The sequence below is a fragment of the Pseudorca crassidens genome, chromosome 13 (assembly GCF_039906515.1).
Source record: "Pseudorca crassidens isolate mPseCra1 chromosome 13, mPseCra1.hap1, whole genome shotgun sequence".
Taxonomy (NCBI): domain Eukaryota; kingdom Metazoa; phylum Chordata; class Mammalia; order Artiodactyla; family Delphinidae; genus Pseudorca; species Pseudorca crassidens.
In genome coordinates, this window is record NC_090308.1 from 184,496 (window position 1) to 208,134 (window position 23,639).

The 23,639-nt window shown below is 56.8% G+C and overlaps 1 protein-coding gene across 2 annotated transcripts in view; it reads right to left on the reverse strand.

The window, feature by feature from the left end:
• Window positions 1–5,198: 5,198 nt before the first annotated feature.
• The window catches only part of FAM120B (family with sequence similarity 120 member B), a 94,133-nt gene continuing 75,692 nt past the window's right edge, over window positions 5,199–23,639 (reverse strand). The window contains exon 11 of one of the 2 annotated variants that reach the window (XM_067701473.1): window positions 5,199–6,017. The gene's annotated coding sequence lies outside the window, so the exon portion shown is untranslated. Of the gene's footprint in view, window positions 6,018–13,134; window positions 18,870–23,639 lie in introns of those variants that run through there. The other variant, XM_067701474.1, reaches the window with a different exon arrangement.

The following is a 23,639-nucleotide window of genomic DNA, read 5'->3' on the forward strand; positions in this document are numbered from 1 at the left end:
AAGCTGGTACATTCCCGCCCCGTGGCATGGAGGTCAGAGGGCTGCTTCCAGATATTCTCTTTTCTGCAGAGCTTTCTGTCCAGAGCAGCTGCTGGTTTCCCAGCCCCTGCGCCCCATTCTGGGAGGAGCCGCACTCTTTCCCTGCTCTGTTGTAAACAGTAGGTGCTCAGAGAGCCTGGGCCCGAAAGGCAGGGCAGGAGGCCACACGTAAGCTGGCGGGGGAGCAGGGCCCCTGCGAGCGGGCGGGAAGCAGGCACCGCCCGCCCGGCCTGTGGGACGCCCTGCGCGGGTGGCTTGCTCAGAAGATGGGGTTCCCTCGTCCCTTTCTGGAGCACCACGCCCTCCCCACCTCCGCCATCGTTTCCTGCTGCGGCCCCTTGCGCAGCGTCTGTCGGTTATAATCTTGTCCCCTATCGGCTGCAGCCAGGAGGGCAAAGCTTCACACGTCTTGCTCGCTTGGACGGGTGTCTGGCGCTCAGGGTGCACAGCACCTGGTTGTGGTGAACGGATCCAGCCCCTGCTCGGCTGGTGACCGTCTGTACTGCACAGCCTGTGACACGGGACAGACCACTTCAGGCCTCTGACCCTCCGCTCCTTCGGGAACACGGGTTTTGAGGGGACTCTGTGATTCTATGTCATGAGCGTGAAGCCACACTGGGAACCAGCAGACGCAAGCTGGGGAGTCGCCCTGGACAGAAATGGGTAGGCAGGAGGGCTTCCAGAACCATCAGAAAGCACTCTGTGGGGTAGAGGAAGGAGGGCGGCAACCAAGGGGACAAAGGAAAACTCCTGCCCAAGGGACAGTCCTCAGACTCCGCCCTCACCAGCCCCTCTCAGCCTGGAGGCTCGGCTCTGACCAGGAGGGCCGCGTCATCTGTAACAGAATTCATGCCATTTAAGCCTGACAGTAGGCCTACTTTGTCACACAGATGAGGAACCTGGGACTCAGAGAGGTTAAATCCTTCCCCACGGTCACAGCAGCTGGAGAGGCAAGGAGATCGCATCCGACCCCAAAGCCTGAAATGTTACAGATCTCTTAGCTTCTGACAGTTCCCTGAAAACTGCAAAGGACAGCGGTTGTTAGGAGTTCAGGCTCTGAAGTGAGAACGCAGGGTGAGACTCCTGGTGCTGCCCTGTCTGTGCCTCAGTTTCCACATCTGTAAAATAATGGGGATGCTGGTAGTATCTGTGCCACAGGGTTCAGTGGCTTAAACTGAAAACACAGCTGACAAGTAATACGTGACCAATAAGCATTAGCTGTTACTATGGTTATTATACTTAAAGAATTACTACAATGAGGAGAAAAGCTGCTTTTCCAGGTTTACCTCCTGTTGCTTTTGAATCCCCTCCGACTCTGCTCTAGATGAGAAGTCCGTGAGGAGAAAGTGCTCAGACAGTCCATGCTGGTGGCCCAGACCTGTCTGAGGTCCCCACTTACCAGCCTTCTGGGCAGAGGAGAGGGAGAGCCATCCTCTAGGTGACATCTGCCTGACTGCTTTCAATGGTGCCTCATTTCTTTCAGGTTTGGGGATTAGCTCGTCAAGCTAGCTTGTGTGGCCACTTTGAAGGAGACGCGATCCTGGGAGAGCCAAGGACTGGGGATGACAAGGGGTCAGGGTGCGGCCGGGCCCCTCGAAGGCCTGGCTGAAGACAAGACACACCCCCAGACACGGAAGGGCCGATGTGGCCGCGGCTCAGGCCGACCCTCCCACCTGGGCTGCAGGGGCTCATGCAGCCTTCGGATCAGGAGGGGTCAGGAGAGGGAAGGAAGACGGTCGGCCCAGGACACGCAGCCCCTCTTAGGTGGCCCCTGCGCCGACCCCGCTTCTCGTTACCTGCTCTCTGGGTGTCTTCTGGCTTTGCCTTCTGCTGCCTGTCTGTCTCAAGTGCCAGCTCCTGCAGAGAAGCTGGCCGTCCCCTCAGTTTCCCATCAGCCCCCTGGGCCTTCTGCCTCTTGGGCCAAGGGCAGATTCAGACGCTACCCTTGAACTAGGAGTGACTTAAGAAGGGCAGTGAGCACGGCAGGGGCTCCTATGTGCGTCTACTGGACGCCCAGGGCTCAGCGTTGAGGCCAGGTAGCCAGGGCATGACCGTTAGGGGTGGAAGCAGAGACAGAGACAGAGAAAGACACAGGCAGAGAGAGAGACAGAGAGACAGGGGCAGAGACACACACAAAGAGGAAGGAGAGGCGTCCGGCACCTGCTGGAGGTGAGCACAGCTGCCTCTGGCTCAGCCACACCTCCTGGAAAGGACACCCCCATTTTATGGATGAGGAAATTGAGGCTCAGGGAGATTCAGGGGCACCTGGCTTTTGCTCAGCTTGTCTGAGCCTCCTTACTCCCGGGGAAGCTGTGGAGGAAATTTAAAAGGAAGAGATGGAGAGAGCAAAATTACTCTGTTTGCATTGGGCCTGAGGGCAGTTTGCCAAAGGTGGAGGGAAGCCACACCTGTGCAGACCGGAGAGGCTGTGTGTGCCCAAGTCAACTAGAAGTTGCCGGGAAAGGCCACGATGGCAAGCACGACAGCCCCCCTTGGGGAGGAGGGAAGGCAGCTTAGCGTGGGGGGAAGATGGAGGCGTCTGTGTTTATTAAATCACACAGCGGGGTCTGGAGGGGGGCGGTGCCGCGGGACTCATTGGTGTGGAAGAGGTTCCCTGAGTGCATCTCACGGGGGCCTGGCTGGGAACGCAGCCGGCAGAGCTGAGCAGGGAACAGACACACAGGACTAGCTGTGGGGCGGCTGGGGAGGAGGGTGGAGATGGCGGCCCAGGAAGGCTTCGAGGGGCTTGCGGATGCCCCTCCGTCCGGGGCCACCGTCCTGGTGGTGCCCTGCCCCACCTGAGGTAGCAGAACCGCACCCGCAGGGTAGGGAGATGCCAGGAGGTTGCCTACAGAGCACAGCGTCTGTGATCAGACCCTTGCACGGTCCTGAGCTGGGTGGAGGGAAGAGAAGAACCGACCGGGGAGAAAGGAATTCCCAGCGAACAGCTGGATCTCAGACACCGGCAGAGACTGTCAGGCGACGGTGTCTCAACGATAGTGCGCGTGTGTGTGTGACACACGAAACCGTCTAATGTCTCGTTTTATTCTCAAAACCATGCTTGGGTGCAGTAACCAGCTATCGCTATGACAACCCTGTGCTCCAAGCCATCACCCCGGTGCTCGGTGGCATTGGGCAGTAGGCTCCCTTTCTCACTCAGCGTCTGTGGGCAGCGGGCCTGGCAGGCCCCCTCCCGGGACGAGGGGGCAACTCTCCAGGCCTGGCTCTCCCATGAAGGGGTGGGAGGGCTGGAGGTGAGGACTCACTGAGCAATACCTCAGCCGACCGGCTTGTTTTCTAGCTAAGAAAGAACAGGCCCGAGGGTTCATTTGCTCGTCAGCACATTCTTCACCTCCAGAAGGGGGCAAGCGTAGGCCCAGCTGGGGGCAGATGCAGGATCTGGGGGTCAGAGCATAGCTGCAGACACCTGCATCTATCTGAGCTGGTTCAAGCAGAGGAGGACATAACACAGGGAACAGGCACTTCCGGAGTCTGAAGCCGAGGGCGGGCTCTAGCTTGGACTTCCAGAAACAACCCCTGCCCCACCCTCTCAGGACTAGCCCGGTGAGAGGGCTGGCGCTCCTGCTTCCAGGATTAGAATTCAGGGCGGTCAGATGCCCTGCAGGCACGCAGACCTCAGGAGAGGGTGCTGGTAGCTCCGTGGGCTGCCAGGCCCCACCTGCCTTGTTCTTTAAACAGTAAAGAGTGATCTGTGGGGACTTAGGGCTCCTCTGCTAAACGGCACCGGCAGAGCCTGCAGATGGGACCAGAGACGGAGCTGCTCTTCCCGCAGCCCCAAGCCTGACCCTGGATGCTCTGTGGCCGCTGTGCCTGCGTGAAGGCCCTTGGGCCCGGGCAGCCTTCTGAGCTGCCCTCAGCAGCGTGTGCAGGTGTGTGCACACGTGTGCCTGCACGTGCGCGTGCCCGCCTACTTGAGTACGGACCTGCGTTTGGATTCTGGTTTGGAACCCTGGACCCACCACTTGTTAGCTGTATAATCTGGGGCAAAGGCACAGCTTCTCAGACCTCGGTTACTCACCCGGGAAGAGGGCTGCCAGCACCAGGCTGACTGCCCGGGAGCCTGGGAATTTCCCCAGGAGCCGGAGGGTGCTGCTGGGGTCTCCGAAAGGGCCCTGACAAGGCGCCCTCCTCCGCATCTGGGTCTCAAGCAAAATGAGACCCCCCCCCCCCCGGTCCTGGGTCATCGTGCAGTTCCAGTCGGACCAGCGACTCCCTTCCGCGAGAAGACAAACCGCGTCTTGTCCAGACACCGCGACTGTGCTTTCCAGTCGCAGGTGGTGGCGCTCGGGGCCTCACCGATAAACATTTATTGCCCAGAGCTACTGCAGACAGCGAAGGACGTCATAAAGTCAAATGCCAAATGAACGTGGCTTGTTTAGGACTCACTGGCTTCCCTAGCAGGACTTGGGAGGGTCTTTCATGGGAAAGGAACTGACCGCGGCGCCACACCAAGCAGGAGTGCAGACGGCCTGTCTCAAGACCACCTCCCTCCTCCACGCCCCACGGCTCGCCGCGGGCCAGGGCCACCTCTTCCAACCGCAGCCCCGGGGACAAACCCCGCCGGGTGGCCCCCGGCGGGGCTCTCGCTCATCCTTTCTTCGGACGCACCACTGACTGTGCTTCGGATCTCAGCTGAAGTTCGGGGCTGACCAGTGAGACCCTGCCTGACAGAAGGGTGGTAGGGGGTGAGTCTGCGATTCCTGACTTTCCTTTTTGGCTGTCTGGAGTCTCCCGGAAGCCCCGCCTTGTCTGGTCACCACACCAGCCTCCCCTGAACCTTTCTCAGTGGGACGTGGGACCAGGGGAAACAGTCCCCTTCCCTTTTTGCTCTCCCAGGCAACTGGTCACCGATCAGCAGGACGGCTGCAACCGGGGCGGGTCTGGCTGGCTGAGGAGGCATGAGAGGGACTGACACACCTTGGAACTGCCCAGATCATTCTGTTACTGAGGATACAGCCTGTATTCAGGCGTGGTCACTTGAGAAAAGAAAAACAAAACAAGACAAAACCAATGAGCTAAAACAATTAAAAGGTAAAAGGAAAAACACCAAAGTTAATTATCTACTTTTCTTTCTCTTAGGTTGTCAAAGGACGCTCATCCCCCACCATGAACCGTAAAAAACCAGGACAGAGACTTCCTTGAACCATGAGCATTTGTGGCAAGATCCACTTTTAATACGTGAAGTGCCCACGGAATCAGTCGCCATGGTGAGCGCGTCCTTGCAATAAATAACGTTCGCGTCACGTTTAGACTGCGCGAGGACTTTTACGTAACTTTCCACTGGATTCCATGGTAACGTTTGCAGTACAAGTTGTTGAAAGTGTCATTCAGCTTTTTAAAATGAGGAAACTGAGAGGATTCATGGTTTGTCGAGGCCTCTTTAAGGAACTTCAACACATCTGGGGAGACCACGAATTCTTAGTGACAGGGATGTGGTCGGGGGAGGGGAAGGCTGTGAGGAGCCGGTGGCAGCCGCTGCGCTCGCGGGTCTGCGCCCCTGTTCACCGCCCTGACAGGGAGGCACCACATCCCCGCCTTGGAAGAGGACCCCAAGGGTCAGAGAGGCTAAGGCGCTCGTCCAAGGTCACGCAGCTAGTGCCTGCTCGTGCCAAGCCCCAGTGCCTTCCTCCAGCCTCCCCGAACCCCACCCCCCTGCCCCTGCCCACCTGCCCAGCGCCCCTGCACTGGGAAGGGCCAGAGTGTGAGTGCGGTCGTGAGCCCGGTAAGGTGGTAGAACTTTGGGGCCGAGGGCCTTAGGGATCATTTAGCCCCTCATCTTAGTCCTTTTCTCCTGGCTGGTGGGCTGGGAAGCGGATCCCTGAACCCCTGTCCGCATCTTGGCCTGAACTGCCAACGTGAGCACTGATGTCCGGTCGGGCGGCTCAGGGCTCCCCCCACTGGCAGGAGGGGACTCAGCACCTGGGGCTCTGCTCCTCTGCGTCTGGTCTGAGGTTCTCCTGCCCGGGAGGGAAGGACAGAGGACGCACCTTGAGATTCAAAGTTTCTATTCATAACAAAGTTCTCCCCAGAAGAAGGAAGGGGGAATTGGATAGCTCTGGGAACCAGTAACAGGATAGGGAGTTTTTAACCTGTACAGACCACCTGTTGGAATCTGGCTGGCCGGCCTGACAGCTGCTTGGTGAGGGCTGGTCTCATTTGGGGTGGAGGGGCAGCTGTGCCCGGTCACCACCTACCCTTAGCCAGTACCTCTGCTGACAGAAGCAGTCGAGGACCGGGGTCCAGGGCGGCCACCCTTACGCTCATTAATTCTGTTCCATTGTCACAGGAACAGTCAGTGAGCACCTAGGCGAGCAAAGCTCTGCTTCCTCAGGGGGCAGATGTGAGAGGGTACGGCCTGGGTTTGGGGCTCACCTGGGGCCTGTCCAGAGGGCGTCCCGTCCCCGGGGGTGCAGGCAGGGGTGCCCCGGGTTTGGTGTGTGTTTAGTGAACGGCCCAGATGGACAGCTGCTCCATCCACTGCTAAAGGGGGGCTTATTTAGAACTCTGTCGACTTGACTTTCAAACCACTAAGACCATCTTTGGTGAGCCAAGATCAAGGGTAAATTGTGTAGCCATGAGTCAGGCTTTAGAAAAACTGGCAGAAACAGACAATCTTGTGTAGGTATTTTTTAGGTTGGCAAATTTTAAATAGAAAACTGTCTATCCTAGGAAGGATTTCTGTTGACAACTATCTCACTAGTTTATGGTGTATAGCAGCCAAGGACACTTCTTGTAGACAAAATTAAGTTCTTCCTGAAGTAGTGTTTTCGTAGGATTTGGGCCACGGGGCTCAGGTGAACTACGGTGGCCTGCAGTTTGATTGTTCTGGGAAAACTTCTTGGACAGCTGAAGCCTCCATGCACATCCGAGCCACGGGGGCAAACCCCAGATGCTCAGACAACACTGCTAAACAGTAACTGAAGTGAGCAGAAACAACTAACATACATCACTTGAAGAGTTCCGGGTGAATTACTGTTCCGTGACAGAGGCTAACCCTCAGGAAGGTTATATCAAGCATCAAATCGTGTGTCCAACAAACATTCACCGAGCACCGAGGGTGTGCAAGCTACCCTAAGAGGGCAGTCCCCCTGCAGGGACGCGCGCCCCCGGCCCCGTGCTCCGGGCACCATCTTAGAGACGTTTTGAGTGAACGTGCTCATGTCACCAGGGCTACAGTGACACACTCAAGTGGCCAGTCCTTGGTTTCCCAGCTGAATCGGGGAAGTTCAGGGAAATCGGTCGTGTTAACGAGTTCAGGTGTATCCACTCCGGCTACTAGATTAAGGTTTTATGCGTCCATTTGGCCGAGGCGTCCACCGCTGTCCCTCCCAATGTGTCCTGTCCTCGCTCTTTGTCCTTCGAGTTCTGGCTCCAAGTCACACCGGGCAGCCCACTGGACTCCAACACAGCTTGCAGCTCTGCGCCTGGCTGGCGAGGGGCACAGTTTGTGGAAAGCAGGACTAGAGGCCTCAAGCCAAGGACCTGTGAAGAGGGTCCGCTGCAATGCAGACCCCACAAAAGCATCTTCTGTGGTGTAGCAAGGTCACCCTTTCATCTTGTTGTCCCTGGAGGGGCTGCCGGAGGGCACCTTTTGAAAGTTCGAACTCATGCACCTTTGCAAGCGATGCCTCCTCACACGGGGCCAGCCCCAGGGAGGTGTGAATTCCCGTCTGGGGGCCGTTGTGGGACAAGCCGCCTGGCTCCTTTGATCTCAGACACTCTTCAGAGTCATTTGGGCGCGGAGATGGTGCGGCCTCACTTCTCAGCCTACTGTTGATGGCTTAGTTCCCAGAGGCGTGCGGGCAGGCAGCAGCTCTAGAAGCTGAGAGCTGCAGGCCCTGGTGTCGGCTCTCGCAGGGAGAGGAGGGCGAAACCCAAAGCTTCCATTTGCCTCTTTTATATCCACGGTTGCTTTACGCTTTCAACCTTTCACGGGCTCCAGTGAACAGACTTCAGGGGCTTGTGAGGGAAGGAACCTCAAAAGCGCATTTGATCCAGCCCTCTGCCTCAGGTGGGACCACACCCGGAAGCCCCACGGGGGGACAGATGGCGGCCGCCCACCCGCTGGAGGGGCAGCCCTGCTTGGCCTCCAGCCCCTGCTGGAGGGGGTGTGCTGGGTGGGGGCTCCAGGCTCCTGCTGGCCCGTGTGTGTGCAGACCTGTGCCGGTGACAAACAAGCCCAGACTAGCTGGGCCCTGGTGACGACTCTGGGCCTGTAAGCAAAACCACCAGACACATCTGCTTGCCTCTCACAGGTTTAAAAATAAATTATGCACTGTGGGAAAGGTCCCCTTTCCCTCCTGCCCTGCACCCTTGTCCCAGAGGCCGTGTCGAGCGCCCTCTGATACCACTGCCTGCCCTCATCGCCCCTCTGTGACCACGTTTCCTGCAAAGGCAACCCCCCGGCTGATTCTTTCTTTTTTTAAAATAGACGTTTTAGCTGTAGAACAATATAATTTGACATCTGTACACACTACAGTGTGATCACGACCACAAGTGTAGTTTCCATCTGACACAATACAGCTGAGTATCTATGAGCTTGTTTTTGTTTTGTTTCTCAGATTCCACAGATGAGTAAAATTGCACAATCCATCTTTCTCCATCTGACTTATGTCACTTAGCAAAATACTTTCAAGGTCCATCCATGTCGCACGTGGCAGGATTTCATTCTCTGTGATGGCTGAGTAGTATTCCATTGTATATACGTACCACATCTTCTTTATCCATTCGTCTGTCGATGGACGCTTGGGTTGCTTCCACGTCTTGGCTGTAAAGACACTTATAAATAGTGCTGCGATGAACATTGGGGTGCATATAAATTTTTGAATTACTCTTTTTGTTTTCTTCAGACAAAGGCCCAGAACCAGAATTGCTAGATCGTATGGTAGCTCTACTCTTAGTTTTTGAGGAACTTTCACTCTGTTGCCCACAGTGGCTGCACTGACTTATTGTACATCCCTGCCAACAACACACGAGGGTTCCTCTTCCTCCAACATCTGTTATCTCTTGCCTTCTTGATGGTAGCTCCCAGGCTGACTCGTAGCTTGCTTCCACTTCTGTAACAGCGTGGGGTGCAGGGGAAGTGTTGTTTGACTGACACCTGTGCCAGCCCCCTTTTCCCTGAGCCCTTCTCCCAGTTCGGCTGGGAGGTGGGGGGATGCCACTGCCTGCTCCCCTCCAGGCCACGCTGATCCACCAAGGCTGTCTGTCACTGGGAGCCGAGTTTCTCCTCCAAGCAGAGCGGACCCGTATGCACAAGTGCTGAGGTACCATCCCCATCAGGAGCCAGGGAAAAGGCCACTACGAGCCTAAGTAACATCTTGCAAAGCTGGTCTCCTCCTCCCAGGCCATTCCTTCTCAGCCCTCCTCTCACGATGCCCTGGCCGACAGTGCTGGGGGCCACCTCCGCCTACGGGCCAGATGCCCCGCTTCCTTCGCCGGGCCCTCACGTGATCGACCCCAACACTGCCACCGGTCTAGGCAGTGGGGGCCTTGGGTTGGCGGTACACAGAGAGAAGGTTCTGCTACCAGGGGTGACCCTCGCACTCGGCGCTGCCTGCAGTGGTGGTGTGGGCCCTGAGCTTCATCCATTGCTGGCCCGTTGGGGGCACCTGTCTCTTTACCTCCCCTCCCCACCCGCCCCAACTCTGTGCACAACACCCGAGCTTGATGCTTAGGAGGTGCTCAACACTAATTCAAAAAGATACACGCACCCCAGTGTTCAGTGCAGCACCACGTACGATGGCAAAGCCGTGGAAGCAACCTAAATGCCCGTCGACAGATGAACGGGTGAACATGTGGCGCACATATGCAATGGAATACTACTCAGCCACTAAAAAGGAGTGAGACATGGATGGACTTCTTAGAGATTATTATGCTAAGTGAAAGAAGTCAGACAGAGAAAGACAAAGACGGTATGATATTACTCATATGCGGAATTTAAAAAATACAGCAAACTAGTGAAGAAAACAGGAAAGAAACAGACTCACGGATGCAGAACACGAACTAGTGGAGAGGGAGGGGGGAGGGGCAAGCTAGGGGTTAGGAGGGTAAGAGAAACTGTTCTATACAAGATAAGCTACAGGGTTCATTGTACAGTGCAGGGAACACAGCCAATATCTTATAATAACTATAATTGGAGTATAACCTTTAAAAACTGTGAATCACTATATTGTATACCTGAAACGTATAATATTGTACATCAGCTACACTTCAATTTTAAAAAAAAGTCTGCTAGTATTGCTAAACCTGTGAGCATTTTCTGTTTATGTTACTTATTTGACACATAAAACACAGGTCAGGAACATCAATACTTGTCTGCGTTACACAAGCTGTGTGGTGGTGAAAGCCTGGGGATGCCTGACAGGGGCCAGACGTGGAGCTTGCGGAAAAAAGCAGCTGAGGGTCTGAAGAGGGCTCCAGGGTGTCGGATCTCTATTTTATTTGGATTTCTATGTTATTAGGAGCATTTCACACACAGAGAGTGGATGTTGAATTTCATCCGATGTTTATCAGCATCTTTAAAGACAATACTTTTATCTTTTGCTCTACTAAATGGTGGTTTACATCAAAAGACCTAGTATTGACCCATTCCTACTTCACTGGAAAAAAACCACTTTGCCTGGAGAGGCCACGCTGCCCACCCTCTGACACGAGGATGGGGGGCCCTGACTCTGCACCCGCCAGGGGATGGGCTGTGCGCGGGCATGAACGAGCGCGTGTCTCGGGCTGGGGTGTGGGGGTTCTGCAGGGCCGTGACCAGCGTAGGGGTGGTTGGTGTCTTCCCACTTCCTCACCCATGGCGGCACCATTTGTGGCTTCTTGCAGATTTGCTAGTGACACTGGCACACAGGTCATTTAAAGTTCCTTATGTTTGTGGGAGGTAGTTTCTTTGCTCATTTATATTTTCCTATGTCTGTATTTCAGTAAAAAGTGTGGTTAGCCTTCTGGGGTGCTGAGACGTACGGTAACAATAGGGGACAACTGGTCACTTTGGGACCGACACGGGGCAGGCGCTGGACAGACGTGAAACCCAGGCTGAACACGGGATGGGGAAGGCCACAGGCTCTGTGGCTTGGCGGCATCGCTGTGAATTTTGGATTTCTTTGATTACGCAATGATAAAAGTTACACCAAAATGCAAATGTTCCATCGCTCATCAAATCCTTAGCAAATATTTATCGCGTCCCTACTGTGTGCTAGGCATTTTGTATGTTATATTATGCATTGTTTTCCTTGGAAAATAATTTAGCATTTCTTAAGCCGCCCCTGGACCTGGCTGTTGAACCCGCAGGCAGGCCCGGATGTCTGCTTTAGATCATTTGGCCAGATCCCCAGAGACCCTCATCTCAGGGGCCTCTGGTGTGCGGCCTCCTCCCCCTTTGTGGTTACAGCAGCTGGGTGGCAGCCCCGCTGTCTGACAAAGTCACGCAAACTTCGTGGATTAGAGTGTGCGGCAACACTGCCAGCTTCTCATCGTCGCCATTTGATGGGAGGGATTTGTAGTATTTAACAGTTTTACATATTTAATAGCTATTTGTCTAAGAAGCTTAACACAATAAACACTGCCAGCCACACGGGCCCCGTGTGCTCGGCGTGAGCAGAGGCTGCCGTTCCCCTTGGATTTCCAAGTCCAGGCACCACCCGGGACCACAGTCCTCCTCTGGCCTCCGGGTGCCCTCAGGAAGGGGTCGGGAGCCTGGGTCGGGAGCAGCTGGGACTCCTCGGTGCTTCCATGCTAACTTGCTCATTTTTGCGAAAGCAGGAAGAAAAAGAAACTAGCCTCAGCAGTAGACAGCACCAATTTGGATCCGGGCAAAGTGAACGCTTCTCTGGGGCCCTACATCCCATACACAGCAGGGACTGTAAAATGTGACTTTCCCGGGCTCCGGGCATGCCAAGTCCTTGCCACTCAGCTCAGGAAACAGGAGGGTCTGTGGGAGAGCTTCTCTGTCTGTCTCAGCCTCCAGAGCACCTCACACTCAGGGCTGCTCTCCCTGTCTTCCCCCATCCTACCGTGGGCCAGCAGCCTGGAAAGCCCACCGCTGACGTGGGGACAGCGCCCAGCGCTGAGGCTCCCCCACCCACCGTGGTCCCAAGCGCCGCAGAGGCTTGGCTCTGGTGGCCCCATGGCTCCCAGCACACGGCAGCCACGAGGGGCAGGCCCAGAAGAGGAGGGAAGGCACGGGACCCCCCCACTGACGGACAGCCCTCCTCAACACACTGGAAACATGGCACCGTGGCCAATCCCCAAGCCTCCAGGAAGGCGGCACGGAGCGGCGTCCTGAGCAGCCTACACAGGACCATCGTGTCTCACCTGGGTTTCCCAGACGCCTGTGGCACTGTCTCCCTTCTCTTTGGACCGCCGCTCACAGCAGCTGCTCTGTCCTGCAGGGTCTGTCTGAGAAAGCATGAGGCCCAGGCGCTAGCGACACCCATGGAGGGAGGCTGCCTCTGTCTCGCAGTGCTGCCCGCTGCACGGGCGTCACCAACCACAGGCAGCTCCACAGAGGGAGCGCCGTGTGCAGGGCACTGTCCCGAGTGCACAGCCGAAATACCCCGCATTCAGAGGACCAGGGCGTGTTCCTGGCATTGGATGTGTTTCTGGGAGCCATTCTGGCCTCGCTGATCTTGACTGGGCTGGTGATACTCTACAGAGGACACGGGACGAGACGGGCTGGGCTCTGAGACAGCAGACGGCGTGGCCGGACTGTCACTTAGGTGGTCTTCAGATTGGCCAGGAACAGGGAGTGGCCGGTCGGACAGGCCTCATGGAGTGACCCCCCCACTCCCCGTCTGGTTCTGAAGAGTTCAGCTACTCATGTGATGGGTCAAGGTCCATGTTCCACTTTTCTTACTTCAGGCAGAGTTCCGAAGTTCACCTCTTTCAGTCTCCGCTTTGCTGCCCGTGAAGCTGGCCTGGTGCGTCCGTCCCGCTGTTTCCTTCTCCTTGGATGGGTCCACATGCTTCTGCAGCTCTGCTGGTCACACACAGAGACTCTGGGTTCTCAGTGGCTGGGAAAAGCTGTCACTTTCCTGCCAAGATTCTTTCATGCTAACTCCCACTAGCTGGACGTTTTCTTTTTTCTTTCCTTTTTTTTTTAATAAAAGCGAAAACTACGATTTTGCTGCCCCTGTTATGGGACACCTTGCACACATCATGTTATTTGTTTATTAATTAGGTGGACGTTTTCTCACCCACTCCTTTCCCTCTGGCTTTGTGTAAGCATATCACACTTACGGCTGTGCAGCCACGTTGTGGCCATGAGGAGGCGCTCACCCAGCGGCCTGGTATCAGTGAGCACTGAAATAGCCCTGAGCTCCCCACCTCAAGACTCCCTGTTCTGTGAGAAAAACAGCTTGTTTGCTGAAGACACTGTTATTCCAGGAGTCTGCTACTTGTAGCTGAAAGCATTCCTTTTGACGCGGGGAGGATTTGGACAGACCACTGGGTAGAAAGGGGGCTCCAGGGATGTGCTGGGGGGTTGGCCAGTTGCTGGCCTGCTTCTGAGGACACAGAGGGTGGGCTTTTCTAGAACGCTGCTCAGCCAGCCCTCGCAGGGCCAGAGTCACCAGGCAGCGTCAGGGCAGCGGGCGTGGACGTGAGGCCGGGAGCCCTGGCACTCACGGCTAGCGTGGCCCGGCCCATCCGAGGCGCCACGAGTGTGTCCCAGAGGGGTCGGCCCAGGCACGTCAGCCCAGGCTTTCTGACGGTGTGGCCTGGCCTGAGCCTGCCCCAATGCCTGCTCCCTCTGGCTTTACCCCAGGCTGGATGGAGGCTCAGACATGCGGCCCCGTTTGCCTGTCCAGCAGAAGCCACCTCCCTCCCTCTTGTGCCCCTGCCGCTTTCCCCAGGATTTACTGTGTGTCTGCTCCACACCTGTCCCACCGGCTCTCCCCACCCTCATCGAGACAAGGTTTGCTGCCCTGATTGGGGGACCCCGTTTCCCAGAAGTCTGACCGAAGCCTTGGCGCAGGCCTGAGCGTGGCCCGAATCCCACCCACTGCAGCGCTGGCTGCCCCTGGCCCCTCGGGCCCCCGTGCGTCCTCACTTCCGCTTCCTTCGACATGCACGTCTGCTGTTCTCAGTAGGTCATGGGGTGTGCAGGCACCCAGGGGTTGTGGCCGCTCCTGTCTCCTGAGGAGTCGGAGCCCTGGGGGCCTGTGGCTAGGTGCTGGCACAGGGCTTTCCTGGCTCGGATGTGGCCTCCGTCGCCCCTGACAGGGAGGGGCTGCGGCGCCGTGGGACAGGAGCAGAGTGCTGGGCCCCCTGGGAGCCAGCAGAACCGGGTTGCGGTGACCTGGGTGGGTGACTTGTCTCCCAGAGCCTCGATTCCCTGATCTGTCAAGTGGGTTAGAGGCACGCAGCTCCCCGGCCAGCGCCGGGGCCCACCAACCTCCCTCCTGGGCCCCGTGCCGCTGCCTCCGGCCTCCAGGCCGCGGGCTCCGGGTCCTGGGCCCTCCACTGTGGGAACGGAGCGTTTGGGGCCCCGCCTCAGAATCTTCTCAAAAGCAATATTCTGAGCACCCCTGGCGGCGAGGCAGGCCTGAGTGGAAAGCTTCCCGAAGTGACTTTTCTTCCACACCCAGCCTCACCCTGCAGCCAGGACCCTGGAGGGCTGCCCAGGGCCCGGGGCCATGACGGGCAGCGGGAAGCCTGGGGGACGTCGGTCCCCCTGCCAGCAGGTTCGGGCTGCACCCCTCCCTCAGCCATAACCCCGTCAAGTCCTCGGGGGCCACACGGCTTCATTGCCTTAACTGGCTCAGTAAGCCCGTTGGCTTGTGATCCAAGGGCAAAGGCCGACGTAATCCTGGCTTTGGGGGTTCAGACCCCTCTGTGGAGTTGGAGACCCCGGAACTTGCTCCCCACCAGCTTCCCAGCAGCGGAAGTGTCTTTGCAGCAATTCCCACAGAGAACAGCCCAAGCCCGCCCAGGTGGCACCTGGAACCCCAAGCCATTGCTGGGGTTAGGTCTGCGGCCTGGGGGGGCCCACCTTTCTCATCTGCCAGCTGCCCTGTGCTGCCACCCCGCCCCTCCTCTGGGTTATGCAGATCTGTGACTCCCTCGGAGGAGGCCCCGGGCAACCCTGCAACCGGCGGGAAGGTGTGATGCCCGCCAGGCTCCCACCCTCTGCTGGCCGAGGTGCAGGCGTGGCCACTTCAAAGCCCAGGGAGGGCGGTGTCCTGAGCGCCCCCTGCCGGCCCCTCGCAGGTGGGAAGTCCAAGTGTGAAGCGGTTCACGGCGGCACATTCCTCTGCGGCCGAGGCCGCGGTCAGGGGCGTCGCAGCTTGCTGCCCCGACTTCCGATCGCTTCGCTCAGATGGAGGCCCAGGCACGCTCCCCCTGCGCCCATGCCGTCGGCTGGAGGGGCGGGCGTGGTCGTCCAGCTCGTCCTGGAGTCTCCTCAGCTCAGAAACGCTGTGATTTGTGACACTGGTGTGGGGCCAGCACGAGGGCAGGAGGACACCGTCCGCCGGAGAGAGGGGCCTGGCGTGTCCGTGGCGGGTCGGTCGGTGGAAGGGTCGCCTGCCCCATATCCCCAGATAAGAGCCGGAGGTCGGCTCATTTTTCTTTATCACGTGTCACGTCTGCATGGGGGGCTGGGAGGGAAAACTTCAGAGGAGGAAGCCTGGGCCGGGAGAGCAGCGCGGGGGCAGCAGAGGGAACTCTTCTGCCCGAGGCTCTGCGGCGTGAGGGGCGTCGCCCTTGGGCGATTCAGCGGCTGGTCCGGGGCCGGGTGTTGGGTCCCGGCACCCAGGTGGGTAAGCCTGGAGCCTGGGTGGGACACGACCCGCCGGCCCTCTAACCAGGTCCTCGTCAGCAGGTGAGAGCCAGCAGGACAGACAGAGATTTTAAGCCGTTTGGGGTTCCGGCCACCGGGTCGGGCAGGAGTTCCGAGTCCCCCGGAGCAGGCTCCCGTGGGTCAGGCAGAGGCCTCCGGTCGAGAAGGGGGACATATGGACCACAGAGCGGCCGCGGATGTCGGGGCCTGGTCCCCAGCACCGAGAAGCAAGGTGGCCCCTGCGATGTTCTGTGCTGTCAACACTGATCACAAGGGGGACCAGGCCTCCTGAACCAGGATCCCCAGGAAATTTACACACAAAGTCAGGTTTCAGCAGCATGATGTACCTCTTAACTGGGCCTTCCTGCCTCCTAGGGGCCCTGGGCGCCTCCCGCGAGCCCTGGAGTTGAAGCTGAATGTCAGCAGTGAGGCTGGGTCCCCAAGTCTGCTCCCCGGGCCAGGGGCACCAGCAGCTCCTCAGCAGTGTTAGAAACGCAGGTTCCTGTGCCCGCCTGGTCCTGAACTCTGGGCGGTTCTGGCCACAAAGTCTGAGATCCACTCAGTCCGCTACAGGAGCCTGAGGAAATGTGGCCGAAGGGGCTGGGTCAGCGGTCGGCGAGCACCTGACCCAACGTCCGGGTCACACCTAACAGCCACTCCAAGCGCAGGTGCATGCCCGCTCTTGTTTAAAGAAAGCAGATTCCTGTGTCTGCGGGTCAGGGCCAGAGCCCCGCCCCCTCGGGGCTGAGGCAGACCTCCGTTCTGTTCCTCATTTACAAGAGAAGTGGAGGACCCACCCTGGTCCCCAGAGGACCCACGGATGGCCGTGCCGACACTGTCCCAGAGGACACCAGGGCTGGTGGGACGCGCCCCCGGTCGGAGGTGAGGAAGGTGTGCCTGGTCCTCCTCTGTCCTCTCGCACGAGCAGAGCTGGGTGGTGACGAACCAGCCCCACTGCCCTCTCTGCCTGACCCCCACCCAGGGTCATACGGCTCCCTCTCAGAAGAGGGCAGGGACGCTGCCTCCCCCAAAGTCACGGGGACTCCTTCGGCGGGGGGGGTCACAGTGGCCCAGAGAGCTCCAACTCCGCCTGAGTTGAGCCGGGGAGGGGCGAGGTGGTGGCCAGCTGAGCAGTGACCCCCCCCCCCCCCCCCCCGCCTGGCAAGCTGCAAGTGGACACTCCACAAACCCCTGCTGCGTCAGGTAAGGCCCCTTGCCCTGGGGGGAAGAGGAGAAAGAAGAGCTGGCTGGCCTTGCATGGGCGGCAGCTGCCGAGAGATGTAACTCACACGCGCGCGCGCGCGCACACACACACACACACACACACACACACACACACACACTGTAGACCCAGGTGAGGCAACACGGCACCATTCTCGCCAGGAGGGCGAGGCCACTGCGGATCTGCCGGGACAGAGGATTTAGAGGTGCCTGTTGTCAAGGCGATCACCCAAGTATCCCATCCACATACTGTCAGGTTCTGCGATGAAACATGGGCTTTGGACACAAACACAGCAACGGCACTGCCGCCTGGGTCCCAGGCAGATGGGGCTGCACGTCTGTGGCCCCCTGGCCCCACCTCCTCCTGCCCTGCCCCCATCCCCACTGCTGAGGATCCCACGGGGCGGGCGCGGCACATCCGCTGAGAAGCAAGAACCATGGCTCAAGGGTGACTCCCAGTGACATCGAGCTTTGGGCCCACCCCTCGGGGGTCCCACCCGGGGGGTGGGGGGGAAGGGAGGAAAGCGGCGACTGTTCAGACCTCCCGTGTGCTGGGCACTGCATGCTGGTCCTTACATGATACCCAGTGTTGTCCTGCTTTCCGAGCTGAGGGAACTGAGGCTCAGAGAGGGTAACTTGCTGAAAAGTCACACAGCCAGTCTCCCAACCACCTTGGCCACATGGCCCCGGCCCCTCATGCCGGCCACAGTTTCTTATGAAAGTCAGGGTCAGCTTGTGCCTTGCTGGGGCCCTGGGAGAAAACGGGACTGGCTCAGAGAACCATGTGTGGGGCCGGGGAGTGGGGTCCACCCCCCGTGAGCTGGACGTGCTGCAGGGAGTGTTTGTGATGGGAACCCCAGCCCCTCCCATCTTCTCCACCTCCTCTGCAGTCCACCCGACATGGGGCTGAGGGGGTCTCCTGGCCCCCGGCACAAAAAGCAGCCGACAGGATCACTGGGCGAGTGGCTAAGGCCACTTACAGTCACAGTGCAAGGTCTCTGTGTGCTCAGCAAAGGTGCTTACAGAGAAGCACCTGTCTCATTTAGCCCCGTCATCACTATCACACAGCCAAAACACAACAGCTACCTCTGTGGGCAAAACTAAAACTGAACTGGGCAATCAGACCTGGCTTTGCGGCCCGACTACGTGTAGAGGCCGCGGCTGTAGCTTCTATAAGCCAGATGCTGTTCTCCCCACAAGAAACAGGGACAGAGGGGTGTCAACGAGGCTCATTTGGGAGATCGGTTTCCCACCTGTTACAGATACTCCAGAATGAAAAAGCCCCTTCGGCTGCTGTGCAAATCGTAGTTTCTTCTCAGATCCGTGGGAACAGCTGGAAACTGGAGCTGGGCTCCGGGGGGAGATGGTCAGCTCGGCGAGGAGGACAGCATCTGGACAGTGGGCAGGTGCCGCAGAGCTACAGACCCCGGACAAGGGGACAGCCTCCTGCCAGCCCGGTCGAGCCCCCGAGGGGGGCCCACCTGGTGCCAGCCTGTATCTGGCACAGGACTCGCGTCCCCGGGAGAGGGGCAGGTTCACAGACTTGGAGACCTCAACCTTAAACCCAGGTCCCTAGTTCCACGGCTTTTCAATTCTTGAGTTTATTCCACAACATACATATGTCCAGCTTCCTCGTCTCTTCCCGGTGAGTTCATCCCATGCGATCACTGCTTCGTCCGTGTGACATGGGTTGTGTTGGGAGAAGGGGTCCGTCCTCGGGGTGGAAAGGCAGGGCTCCCGCCCTCCGTGGGGTCAAAGTCGCTTGGCTCCACTGGCCTCCAGGAGCAAGGATCCTGCTCAGACAGCCCTATGAATTTGAGTAAGTGATCAGAAAAGGCAGTTCCAGCGTTCCTGTGCCTTTTCAATTTGTACATGTTTCTGAATTGCAGTATTTTCTCTGCAAATTAACCCACAGGGAGAAAAGCCTCGCCCAGACACATGCTGAGATGTACACGAGGAGATTTGAACACACCTCGTGGTTTCAGTGAACACCCAGCTGGTGGCTCCTGGGCCCCTGTGGATGGGCCCCCCCAAGCCCAGGCTGCTCCGGGCCCTGGTGTGGTCTCCCACAACAGTGCGGGTACGGGCGTGAGGGGCAGGGTCTCTGGAGGGACGAGGGTCCTCAGGATGGCCTGTGACCTGCAGGGACTTGGGCCCCATGACTCGGGGCTCACAAAGCCACCGAGGGCTCTGGGGGTCACACCTGTCCCAAGCCAGCCCTTCACATCAGGGTCCTAACGGGAAACAACGGTGTCCACGGGTCCGAGTCTCAGGTGAGGATTTTGGTGGCCACAACGCTGGGCTCCGAGCTCCGCTCTGCGGGGCCAGCGCTCAGCGGGCAGGTGACACGCAACAGCATCTGTGGATGAGGGTGGACCCACGGGCAACATGGCCACGAATAACCACACACGTGTCACTGCACACACGTGTGACTGTACCTGTGGAACACATTCATGGAAATAGAGTTCTGACGGACATGCCAAACCTTCTTCGTCCCTTGAGAAGGGAGGGATTTCGTATTGCCTGCTCAGCCTGACCCAAGTGGAACACGGTCGCTCGGGGAGTTTTATGAGAAAAGCTGGGCATCTTTTCGTTTAAGGGCGACTTCTCCTTCCTTCTCGTGAGCTGTGTGTCACGTCCTTTGCCTCCTTTTCCTCATTGACCTATTGGTCTCTTTATTATTGACTTAAATAACAAAGAAACTCCTCTCGGTTTCTGTTACAAACATCTTTTACAGCTTATCTTCATCTTCTGACTGGCTTACGGTGACGGTTTAGTTCCACGCAGAGTATTTTTATTCTTATGTCATCTTTTTGTTCATATCATTATGGCTTCTGGGTTTTGTGCTATATTTAGGCCTTCCATACAACATAAAAACCCTCCTGTGGTTTCTTTCAGTCAGTACACGTCTGTTTCTCTTCTTTAGCATTCAGATCATTGATCTGTCTGGAATTAACTTTGATGAAGTACAGGGCCAGCTTTATAGTTTTCCAAGATGTTTGTCTATGTAGCACCACTACATTCCCCCAACGATTTAAACACTTCTATCATAAATGACTTGTATTTTGGGTCTGTTTCTGGACTCCCTAATTATCCATTTGCCAGTAAAAGAGAGTTTAAAATATAACTTCAAAACGTGTTTTAATATCTGATAGAGCTAATTCCTCTATGATTTTTCTCTTAGATTTGCCCTATTTTTATTTTTTCACACAAATTTAGATTTAACCTGTCTAGTTAAAAAGAGTTAACATTTTAGTTGGGGTTGCACTATGTGTGCAGATTAACTGTGCAGAAACTGGCATCTTCAACCCAAGCGCATGCGTGCTGGTCCCTGTCCCGGTGTGCACGTTCCCCAGAGGTGCTATACAGTTTTCTTGCTGTAGGACTTTCATATTTCTTCCTAACCACATTGTTATACAGCTTATCTTTTTGTTGTTGCTGTGATAAATGAAGCCTTTTCTTCTGTCATATCTCCTACTGGTTCTTGTTTCCAGACAGGAAGCCTGCTGATTACTTTGCCAAATTCTCTTATATTTTTGTACATATTTTTCAGCTGCTTCTCTAGGGTTTTCCAGATATACAATGAAATAACCTGTAAGTAATCATCACTTTATCTCATCCTTTCCCAGTTTTGTACTTTCTTTCTCCTGACTCAACTGCATGGGCCAGAACCACCAAAGCTGTGTGAAGGGGCTGTGGGATCGTGAGGGTCTGTCTTCTTCCCAGCGTCTCCAGGGTTCCCCAGGATGTGAGCTTTCAGGCTGAGACAGCACTGATAATATTAAAGACGTATTCATCAACTGCTGTTTTATTAGGAGCATTTTAAAAGCTGAGAGTGGATGTTGAATTTCATCCAATGTTTGTCAGCATCTATAGAGACATTTTAATCTTTTGCTCTACTAGATGGTGGTTTATATCAAAAGGCCTAGTATTGACCCATTCTTACTTCACTGGAAAAAAACTACTTAGTCCCTTATTAGTGTATAATCTTTTTAACACACTGCTGGATTCTGTTTGCTAATTACTTACTTAGGATTTTCACACTTGCTTATACATTAGATTAGTCGATAGCTTTCGTTTTTGCTGATCTCTTTGGTGTCAATGTTATGTTCGCTTTCTTTCTACATTTGCGATGGCTTAAATAATGTTGGAACAGGCAGGGTAAATGGCACAGAGGGAAATCAGCACTTGCCACCCTTTACCCAAGTAACCTGGAAATGGGCCTTTTATGTGCATCTGTTGGAAATTAAAAGATACTTGAGATATTATGAAGAAATTCCTATTTTAAAAAGCCATCGAGATAAGAAGTCTAACGGGAGTTTTGCTTTCGGTAAAATTCCAAGTTTGACTTGCTCTTAAGGCCATTTGGTGCCCAGCAATGTGTGTTAATTTTATTGAAATATCACTATCTTATGCTCACAAGTGCAGTGGTGAAAGGCCAGGGAAGTGGAACTTAATGAGCAGCCAGGCACCTGCTTTCTCGTTTCCGGGAAGCGAGGACCTGCCTGCGGTCGAGCACCGGGCGGGTGACTGGAGATTGGAGGGAGCCTGGCAGGAGGTGGCCAGGGGCCCGGCTAGGGTGCGGACGCTTAACTAACTCCAGCGGGCAGTGCGGTGCGGAAGGCTGAGGGCCACTGCTGAGCTTGGGGGGCCGTGCTGATGAAGTGACCGCGGGGCGCCAAGACCCTCGTGGCGACACCCAGCCCCTGGGTCTGAGGGAAGTCGCGTCCTAGAGCCACAAATGAACCTTTACAGCAGATTTTGTGAAATTCTGGGGGCGCTGCCACCACGGCAGCCGGGGGCTCTGTGCGGGGCGGGCATCTCAGGAGAGGCTTGGGTGGGTGAGTCTGGCCACGAGAGGCTGACTCCTCCCCAGAGGTGGCTTCCTATACCGCACGGAGCCGCTCGGGTCCCTGGCTTCCCACTGACTCCCTGGAGACCATAAGATGCCTCAGGTCTTGCCTGGGCATCCGCTCCTGCCCACGCCCAGGGTCTGGCTGAAAAAGCGCCGAGGGGGCCCCAGAAACCCTGGAGTAGGTCCCGTGCTGCCCTCCTGCCTGGTCCCAGCTCTGGGTGGTCCCATCAACTTGGAGAACACGGAGGGCGGCCTGGCGCCCTTGTTTCTGGGAGGAACTGCCATGCTCTGCCCTCTCCTGATAAACCTGGGCGTGGGCCCTGCATGTGCAGCTCAGCAGCCTGTGAGGCCTCCTCGTGCAGGTCTGTGTGGTGCCCGGTGGAAGTGCCCCGGACACACGCCGTCCTGATGGAGAGAAGCAGCCCAAGGTCACAGCCAGACCTGGGAGCTGGTCTCCCCAAGAACCAGCAGGAGAAACAGAATCTCTGTATCCCTAGGTTCTCAAAAAAGGAAGTAACTGTAAGCAAACAGGGTAGGGGGTCCCTGGAGAAAGAACCAGGCATGGCCTTCCTGACATAAGAAGCCATTTGGGGCCTAAGCCTTTTGTGATCTGAACGTGGACACAGCGCTTGCCCTTGAACAGGTCTCAGCAGTTAATGATCTTAATGGAGGCGGGAAACGCAGGAACAAAGGAAGACCAGTCAAGAAGCAACGGAACAGCGATGCAACAGAGTCCCAGCTCCTCCCCAAGGGGCGCACACCACAGTCTGAGTTACTCTGCAGGAACTAAGTCCTCCCCAGGAGGCGAAGAGGGATGCTGACCGTCCCAACTTCAGTCAGCTAAAGCCTGGGCTGTGTCCACCTCTGCCCAATTCTATGTTGAATTCTCTTCTGCTCAAGCCCCCTCATGAAGATGCAGGTACCCTTGGCTTAAAACATCCCCTATTTTGCTGCTCTGGGAAATATCCCCGGTGCTCTCCTTACTTGCTGCAAGTAATCAATCCTTCCTTCTCCCGCACTGGGCTTGGTTGTGTCTTCTGGCTCGACGCTCACCAAGAGGGGAACTCAGTTTGGGGGTAACGTAGCAAAGGTCTGGCTTTGCCCTAGACCCCTCCTAGCCTCCCGCTGAGGGGCTCCAGTCTCACCACCTGACACCTCGGTGGAGAGGAGGCTGCAACCGGCCTGCTCCCTTCAGCAGCTCTCAACCCCAGCTGAAAACACGGACTCTCTAGGAGGCTCCGCAGCTGCGCCCCCTGCAAGGAGCCCCCTGGTGCTGCCGGGAGGGACGTGGATCCCACAACAGGGCCCACGAAACGGTCCTGCTAACAGCTGACGAAAGCCCACCCATCTGTCCCATTAAACCAGCTCCCCAAACTGCGTGGGTGGACAGATGTTCCCTGGCCAAGGGGCCGTGTCCCAGCCAGTTGGAGCTCTCCCGTGCGGGCAGACTCAGCCCGCAGACACCAGCCTGAAATTTGGGGAAGGGTCCATTCCGGAGTCAGGCGCCAGGCGAACAGAAATACACGGCCACCCAGCTCTCAGACTGGCCAGCTCTCCTTCCAACGGTACGTGCTCCGAACTGGGGGGAGAGGGCCAGGCCAGAGGCGGAGGGAGCGCTGAGGGAGGGGCAGCAGGGCCGGGAGGAAGGAAGACCGACCCCTCCCCAGCCCCATTCCAGAGCACAGATAAAAGTGAAACCTGACCGGGGAGTGTTTGTGTTGC